This window comes from Rhinopithecus bieti, unplaced genomic scaffold (genome assembly GCF_001698545.2).
Source record: "Rhinopithecus bieti isolate Rb0 unplaced genomic scaffold, ASM169854v2 scaffold_17971, whole genome shotgun sequence".
NCBI lineage: Eukaryota > Metazoa > Chordata > Mammalia > Primates > Cercopithecidae > Rhinopithecus > Rhinopithecus bieti.
This window is the reverse complement of record NW_016809834.1, coordinates 1496415-1506006: the sequence shown is the minus strand read 5'-3', so window position 1 is coordinate 1506006 and position 9592 is coordinate 1496415. Positions and strand designations below refer to the sequence as shown.

The window sequence follows — 9592 nt, the reverse complement described above, 5'->3', positions numbered from 1 at the left end:
TTTCAGGCCCAGGTCCATGTTGCCATCTATATCTCCTATACAGATACAGGAGAGGGGATTTGCTATGGGAGCTGGCTTGAGCAGTTATGGGGCCGAGAAGTCCGACAATATGCCGTCTGCCAGCAGGGGAAGCAGGGATGCCAGTGGTGTGGCACATTCTAAGTCAAAAGGCCTCAGAATCGGGGAAGCCAATGGTGTAACTGTCTGAAGCTGAAGGCCTGAGAACCCAGATGGCAGACGGGGCAAGTCCCAGAGTCCAAATGCCAGCGAACCTGGAGTTCTGACGTCCAAGGGCAGGAGAAGAGTGTCCCAGCTCCAGTACAAACAGTGAATACGCTTTTCCTCTGCCATTTTTTCTTCTGTCCAGGCCCTCAACCTGATTGGATGGGGCCCGCTCACACTGGGTGAGGGTAGATCTTCCTCAGTCCACTGACTCACACGCTAATCTCTGTCAGAAACACCTTCAAAGGCATACCCAGAAATAATGCTTTACCAGCTCCCTGGATATCCCTTAACCCAGTCAAGCTGGTACCTGAAACTGACCATCACAGTAGCCATATCCCATCACTGTCCTGCTAAGACCTCCTCCTTCCAGCAGCCGATTCTCCTGCCCTCCCTGGACACACTGTGCCCTTTCAGCTTCCATTCCCTTGGGTGTGCAGTTCCCCCTACCCAATGCCTCTCACCCATCTCTGCTAACAAGCTCATGTTTCTTCTCCCAAGCAGTTCAAATGCTGCCTATTCTAAGCAGACTGCCCTCAATTCCCTCAGGGGAGAATTCGCTGTATCCTGCTGATTTTCACACACACTGTTGACCTTTTTTTACATCATATTACAATCAGCTGTATCCATTTATGTCTTCCCCCACCAGACTGTGAGTTCCTGGAAAGCAAGAGCTGTGTCTTATTCATGGTCGTATCCCCAATGCCTGACTCAACAAATGCTCAATAAACGTTTGTTGATTGACAGAGTGAATGAAGTGTCTGTTTCTTTGGTTCTCTCTATATCAAAGTTTGCAGGCAACACTCAACTTATCCCCAAATTACCTAACTTATGCTTTTCTCTCTTCCGTTATTTTAACCTGTCTTTCTAAATATTAAGCCTCTAATATGAAGCCCCAGAGTTAAACATCTTTCAGTTCCTGTGGGCTCCATGCTGATTGGCTGGCCCACACACTGGCTCCCCTTCACGCTCCACACATGGCTTCCTTAGCTACTTAGGCCCACCTATTGCATCTACTTTGACAGCAAGGAAGGACTAAGGAAGAAGCTGCACCTGGCTTCATGGCTCAGATTTGTTTTCTTGGATGCTCGGATGCTAAGGTGGTTAATAAGCAAATCAGCCCCAGTATTCAAATACTCAGTTAAGAAATCCTGAAAGAGATACAAATCAAAATCCTCCAGCAGAGCCTGTAGGCAAAACCTGCACTTTATCTAATCCTCTCTAATCCCCAAGGGTCACTTTCTACTCTACTATGGTCTGTGTGGTTAGGATCAAATTGTAGGCAGTTTCAGCCCCTGGGAATATATCTCCTTCTCTGGCTAGAATACCTCCCCTTGGAGATTTCCTGACTCTATGCAAAGGATTCTAGCAGGAGGAGGAGCCACAGAGCTGGAGATTCTGAGTACCCTGTTTAAATGACAGTGTCATCCCACCACCATTTCTATCACAACCCAGCCTAGAGTAGACAGCGTACAAGTCAATGTAAGGCCAGTTCTTTGGACCTGGTAAGTCTGGAAGCCCAGCTTTGGAAGATTGGCCCTCATTTAATACTCTATTTTCCGTGGCTCAAGCCTGTAATCCCAGCACTTTGGGAGGCCGAGGACGGGTGGATCACGAGGTCAGGAAATCGAGACCATCCTGGCTAACACAGTGAAACCCCATCTCTACCAAAAAATACAAAAAACTAGCCGGGCGAGGTGGTGGGCACCTGTAGTCCCAGCTACTCAGGAGGCTGAGGCAGGAGAATGGCGTGAACCCGGGAGGCGGAGCTTGCAGTGAGCTGAGATCTGGCCACTGCACTCCAGCCTGGGTGACAGAGCGAGACTCCGTCTCAAAAAAAAAACCAAAAAAAACTCTTATTTTCCCAGGGTTGGTCTCTTTCAAACAAGGTCTCTGACTAGACTTTGGGAGACAAAGTTGAATGCCAGGCTGAGGTCATGATGCTATGCTGTCCATTTTGTTTCCTTCCAGGGGAAGCAGAAGCGGGAGCTGTTGTGGAGCTCTGCCCCTGAAGGGAGCCTCCTGGGACATGGAGAAGCTGGACACGAACACGTCACAGGACCAAGGTCTCTGCCAGTTGTCAGAGAAGTACAAGCAAGTCTACCTCTCCCTGACCTACAGTATCATCTTTATCCTAGGGCTGCCACTAAATGGCACTGTCTTGTGGCTCTCCTGGTGCCAAACCAAGCACTGGAGCTGTGTCACCATCTATCTGGTGAACCTCTTGGTGACCGACCTGCTTTATGTGCTGACATTGCCCTTCCTCATCATCACCTACTCACTAGATGACAGGTGGCCCTTCGGGGAGCTGCTCTGCAAGCTGGTGCGCTTTCTGTTCTATGCCAACCTTTACGGCAGCATCCTGCTGCTGACCTACATCTCTGTGCACCACTTCCTAGGTGTGTGCCACCCGCTGCGTTCACTGCCCTAAACCCGGGGGGGACCCGCAGGCAATGCCTGGCTGGGCACCGGTGCCACCTGGGCCCTGGTGATCCTCCAGCTGCTGCCCACACTGGCCTTCTCCCACACGGGCTACATCAATAGCCAGATGGTCCTGCTATGACACGACCAACCCAGAGAATTTTGATCAGTATTTTGCCTATGGCGTAGTTCTGACATTGTCTGGCTTTGTCTTTCCCACCTTGGTCATTTTGGTGTAGGAGCCTGACCAAGCCAGAGGAAAACCACATGAGGACAGGCAACGCAGCCCAAGCCAAGTCCATCCGGACCATCCTACTGGTGTGTGGCCTCTTCACCCTCTGTTTTGTGCCCTTCCATGTCACTCGCTCCTTCTACCTCACCATCCCCTTTCTGCTTTCTCAAGACTGCCAGCTCTCGAGGGCAGCCAGTGTGGCCCACAAGATATGGAGGCCTCTGGTGAGTGTGAGCAGCTGCCTCAACCCAGTCCTGTACTTTCTTTTGGGGGGCAACAATAGAGTCAGGCTCCTCCAGAAACTGAGGCAGAACAAGGTGGGCAAGCATCCAGCTGGGGGGGAGGAAGAAATTCCCAGGGGTGAACAGATCTGGATACTGCCAAGGTGAAGCTTGGGGAAAATGAGCCCTAACACCACTAGCAACAACTTGTTTGAACACAGATGAGTGCTGGTGGGAGAGGGGGTCAAGACCTCCTAAAAGTGCAAAGGACACTTTTATATTGATGTTCAGTGAGTTTAAAATAAGAGTATGGAGAGAGCCACCAAAACAAAGGAAAACTTTTATTTTTAAGAGCTCTCATTGGTCTCTCGTCATTCAGGTCTCAGCTCAAATGTCACCTTCTCAGAGACCACTCCTGCCCCCCATAGCTAATGTTGACCTCTCTCCTCATAACCCAATCACTCTATTTCCTATATATTGTCTTTGCAACATTTATTACTACCTGGACTTGTTGATTCATTTACTTATTTATGATCTCTTTCCACTGAAGTATAGGCTCCAATAGGACAGAGATCTCCTCTGATGGCTGATCCCCCAGCTTCCATAGCAGGGCCGGGCACAATAGATAGGGGCTGAATGAATGAGTGAGCAAATGGACCTGTAAATGAAACCCTTACTATGAAAGAGCACCTTTGCATGGCGGAACTCATTTAATCCTCACAGTAGCTCCTTGTGGTGGAGGCCATTGTTTCCTCCATTTACAGAGAAGGAAATTGACACACACAGTGTGAAGTAACTTTCCAAGCTTACCCAGTGGGAGAATGCCCAGATCATAGGGTTGGATGGAGTTTTCAAAGTCAGGCAGTGGCCTCCGAGGCACATGCTCCTAAAACTCAAAGGTATGCCCCCATCCAAACACCAGCCTAGAGCCGGCCCAAGTTCTCCTTGACAGCACCGACTCCTCATTTTAGGCCAGCTCGCTTGTTCACACAATTGCTGTTATCTGCAGAACACTGAGGAGAACTTGTGTGTTCTTTCACTATATTGCTTAACCAGTGTTCTTGTTAGGAAAAGCTCTGCAGGATAAAATGGGAGATACACAGTAAAGCGGCTGCAAGAAAACTGATTCACTTCATTTTTATTTAAATTTAAACATGATGTCGGAGTTTACGAAAAAAAAAAAAAACCTTCATCAATGTCTTAAGTCATAATGATGTTTATTCCCTAAAAAGATTTTTTTTAGTTAAGACTCAAGGTAATCCAAAAAGATAACCTTAAAAAAAACTTCTCATTTTTAACAATAATGATTTCCAAGGATTTCTCAGGTCTACACATAACATTATCTAGGCCAAGAGCAATGGCTCATGCCTGTAATCCCAGCGCTTTGGGAGGCCAAGGCGGGCAGATCACCTGAGGTCAGGAGTTCAAGACCAGCCTGGCCAACATGGGGAACTCCCATCTTTACTAAAAATACAAAAATTAGCTGGGCACTGTGGTGGGTGCCTATAATCCCAGCTACTTGGGAGGCTGAGGCAGGAGAATTGCTCAAACCCAGGAGGTGCAGGTTGCAGTGAGCCCAAACTACGCCACTGCACTCCAGCCTGGGCGACAAGGGCAAAACACTTAAAAAAATATTATCTAATAATTCACAAATCTCCCTATGAAGAGAAGGTGGTTAACTTCTTTTTAAAAGAAACGAGCATAACCCCTCATTACTATCTCACTCCAATTATGGGAAATGTCTGAGTAAACCATGCGTATGCCTACATTATAACATTTTATTCTAAAAGTACAGTTTTTTCCCTTCAAGGACACACAATAATTAGACTGGACTAAGTGTTGCTTACCAGAATTCCTCAGGATAATTGGTTTAATGAATAGGCAAGGATGTTTTCTAATTAGCAGGTCAGCTGTTTCCACATAAATAAATGTTTCTATAGGAGCTGAGAGAGCTTAAAATGTTTGCTCTTTTGAACATTCTCTCAGCTCTCTGGCTTATATCATTAATTTCTGGTCCTTTCTTTGCATAACACATAGGCAAGTTTCTGCTGAGTTACAGTCCCAATTATCATCCTTACAAATTAATAAGGTTCCACATAACTGGAGAACTGGTACACCAGGCTCCCCCAAGAAAGGTTTGGAGCCAGCCCACATGTCATAAAGCCACTATCTCTATGCCCACCAGCCTTTCAACCCTGGAGGTGGAAAGAAAACTAATGTAGATTCCTCAGGATGCACTGTCTTTTAAGGCAAGTACATTACACTCCTAGCCAAAGATTTCCTGCCTTTAAGTTCTTGTTAACCTATGTGCTTGCAATTATTTCTCTGATCCATGTAAGGCTAAATCACTTCTGCAGTTTTTTGACCTACTTAACAGCAAAGTATAAACATCCATTTTTAACTTATTTCTGGACAGTTAGGATCAAAAAAGTTTAACTTAGTTGACATCATATCCTGGGTTTTCAGGGACAATTATCTCAAGAGACTAGGATCAAACTAGGCTATTCCCTTCGGGAAAAGGACCCCATTGTAAGAGAACCAGGAATCCACTGTCAAACCTGAGGCAAGACGAAATTCGTCACTTCCTTTGTGATTACAGAAAACTCACCTATAGAAGCGGATAAGAAAACCAGAAAAACAAAACAAAACAAAACAAAAGTCCTTTCTGAATTTACCCATTCAATGCCCTCCATCCTGGGGAAAGCTGGGATCCTCAAATCTGTTATCCCCCTGGGACCTTAGAATCTTCTATAATCTTCCTGATTGTTTGGACAGGTTAAAACAAAACCAAAGGTCAGCAAATACTATGATGTTCAAAATACAGTGACTGGGGCTATTTTCATATTGGATGAAAATATGATGGCTATAGTAAGGGACAAAAGTGCCAAACACAATCCCAACCCTTAAGGAAGGTACAGACTGTTGGAGAAGCAAAATATAAAAACATACAAACAACAATATGGCTACTAATTAACAGCTTAAGCAGCTACAGAAGGAATTATGTCAGTTGTTGATTATCAAAATGAGTAATACAGGCAGTAAGCATTAGAGGAGTTTAAAAGGGGACTGTGAACACTCAGGCTGAGAGGGCCATGAAGAGCCTAAGAGTACACTGAAGGCTGGGAGAAATTTCAACCAGGAGAATGTCCCAAGCAGTGGAAAAAATGGAGAGAGAGATCACTGTGAGCAAATTTAATTGTGTGAAAGTCACTGGTTGGTTCCTGAAGGCAAGGAGTTGGAGACAATGCTGGAAGAGCAGGCTGACATGTGATGATGAAGCCCCCTAATGCCAGTGAAAGAACCACTTCTCATGCCAGGAGGAATCACCAACGGCATTTCAGCAGAAGTGTAGTATGATCGAAGTCATGATTTAGAAACTTAATCTGGCAGCCCCCATGTTTTGAACGAATTAAAGAAAACATCACAGTTTAGACTCCTGCAAAGTCTCCACACTGGCCTCCCTTCCCTTCACAGCATCTCCTTTCCCTTCACGGCATCTCCAGATTTTCTTTCAGTTCCATACATCCCACCCTCCCCAACTGTCCACTCTCCCCCATCTCTTCACTTCTACAGAATAAAGCCCAGCTCCCTCACACTGACATGCTAGCCCTGTCACAGTCTAGTCCCAGCTGAACTCAATTCATGGCTTTCCCACCACACCCTGTGGCTTCCAACCTCTCCCACATTTTGCCACGGGCCTGCCATCTACATCTCTACAATCCCTGACAAAGCCTTCTCCAAATGCCTACGTTCCCAACTTCCACAGGCCATGGACTCAGCATCCTTCAATTGCCTCAGATCTCTGCACTGCTGACTCTCCCACGGGGCTTATTCCCTTGAAGTTGATATGGACTCCTTTATCATTTCAGGTCTGTTTTATCTCCCTCACAACTCCATTTGTCAACCCATAGAACATGGTATCCCAGCAACATTGCAAGTGTGGCAGGCAGTGAGCACTGGTGATGTCAATCATGAAAGGAAAGATGATAGATATTTAGACGACCACTGCAGGGATCCAAGAATGCAGATAACAGACAGGACTAAGGTGGCATAAGGAGAACTAAAATTTTTAAACATATTGGAAAAAACAGAAATAAAATGATTACTTAAACACGACTGGTAGGGAGACATAACAAAAACGACTCTGAGACTCTGAGCCACAGGAATCAGAAGAATGATCAACTAGCACCTAGTTGGACAAGGTGGACAAGGGAGAAAGGGAGGGAGGGGACTGTGTACTGTTAGGGAGAGCTCAGATTCAGACAGGCTACTGTGAGCTGCTAGTGAGACCTCAAGTTGAAAATGCAGGGTGGAGGTTGAGAGACAACTGAATCTCAAGCTCTGGGTTTGGGGCCAACTGGGTATGCAAATATTCAGAGCTGAATCAGAAAAGGGTATCTCTGAGAAAGAAGTGAAGAAAAAGAACAGAAGACCTAGGATACACAGGAATCACAGAAAGTGCTGACAGAGCAGAGGATAGGAGTTGCTCTCGGCTAACAGAGCATCAGAAAATCACATAAGTAAACAGTGTCAAGACACAGAGAAGTCAAGGGTGTTAACATGAAACAAACTAGTCAAAGAGAATGAACAGTTGTCAGTTGTCTGTCTCTCAGCAAACAGCTCAAATGCCACCTCTTCCAAGAAGCCTCCTGTGATCACTCAACAGAAGGCCTTCCCTTCTCTGACCATCCTCCACACCCCTCTTAGCACATCACCCCTTCTGCAAAGTATGAGAAGCATTATTTAAATCCTCTTATCTCCCTCACCCCCAGATCTAGCAGAGGCTTGAGCATATGGGTGCTCACTAAATCATTGTGGAATAAATGAATACATAGCAAATGCTTCTCCTGTGTGTGCTTTTCTGGAATTACTGAAAAATCCAATTTATGAATGTGTGCCTATAAAACTAAATCACAAGTTGTTTGGTATTTATTTGTTCCAACACCCACCAACTTCAATTCAAAGCAGTTCCAGGACACACAACCTGCAAGCATTCTCACTTCTTCTTTTTATCCCATATTTCAAAGGCAATAAAAAGGGGACAGCTTTTCACTGCTTGCAATTAAGCATAACCTGAGCTGATAAAGTTATGTATTCTCATTATTTTACTTTCCTATAAACAAGTGAAATCTCTTTAGTATTTGTACTTTCCAACGTTTTGTTTTGTTGAGGACTTTTTTTAATGTATCAAACAACTTCAAAGGTAATGGCCTCAAAAAGAATTCCATGATAAGAAGCCAAACGCATGTTCTTGCAGCAAGCTGTAGCTGGGCATTTTATAGTGGTTAAATCATGAACAAAAGTAAACAGTGCCACTTCAAGAAAATTAAAGAATCGCAGAGTCTGAGAATGTTCCACTCTGCAAGTAAAAAACACATTAATAAAGAGGCCTTTATAAAGCATTAACCCGACAATCAAAGAAGCTGCCTCTGAAGATCTTACACTCTCTTCTTTTATAGCCTAGTTTCTTGCAAGGGCAGGCTACAATTTTTACTGTAATTTCTACCTTGAATTCACACTCCAAATCATCACACCCTGGCTGCTGCCTACCCCACCACCCCAGTCCACTGAAATTCCTCTCAAAAACAAACTAATGACTTGCCAGTTACAAGTTAAATGAACACTGTCAGCCCCTATCCTCTCTACCTTTCTTGGCATTTGACACTGTCACTCACTCCCTTTTTTTTTTTTTTTTTTTTTTTTGAGACGGAGTTTCACTATTGTCACCCAGCATGGAGTGTAATGGCACAATCTTGGCATCTTGGCTCACTGCGACCTCCGCCTCCTGGGTTCAAGCAATTCTCCTGCCTCAGTCTCCCAAGTAGCTGGGATGACAGGCACTCGCCACCACGCCCAGCTGATTTTTGTATTCTTAGTAGAGACGGGGTTTCACCATATTGGCCAGGCTAGTCTTGAACTCCTGACCTCAGGTGATCCACTCACCTCGGTCTCCCAAAGAGCTGGGATTACGGGCATGAGCCACTGTGCCCAGCCCACTCACTCCCTCTTAAACCCTCTTTAGCTTCCATAGACTGCATCTCTCCCTGCTCCCACCCAGTGAGTGGATGTGACCCAGGGCTGTCCTTGGAACCCTCTTATCACCTCATCCCACATTCTTTCTGGGCAATCTCATTGACTCCCCGATGGCTCCCAAATCACTCCTCAGAGCAATCTTCTCTCACATATTGAACCCATGTTCCTGTTCATACAAATCTCGGGCACCACAAGCTCCGCAATGCCAAAACTAAACTCATTTTCCTCCCAACCCTGCACCTTCTCGCCTGTGGTCTTGATGGCCGAATGGTACCACTGTCCACCCTAGGCAGGAATCTGGGTGTTGTCCTTAACTCTGGCCTCTCCCCCACCTCACATCCAACAAATGACCACTTGTCAGTTCAACCTCCCAAGCATCATGAGCACTGGTCCCTCCTTTCCATCTTCACTGCCACTGCCTTACTTCAAGGTCCATCATGTCTCCAGCTTCAATGCTCCAACC

At 45.7% G+C, this 9592-nt stretch overlaps 1 pseudogene; it reads left to right on the top strand.

Annotated features, from left to right (window-relative positions):
- The first annotated feature begins 2167 nt into the window (after positions 1 to 2167).
- On the top strand, positions 2168 to 3280 carry LOC108541087 (P2Y purinoceptor 3-like; annotated as a pseudogene).
- The last annotated feature ends 6312 nt before the right edge of the window (positions 3281 to 9592 follow it).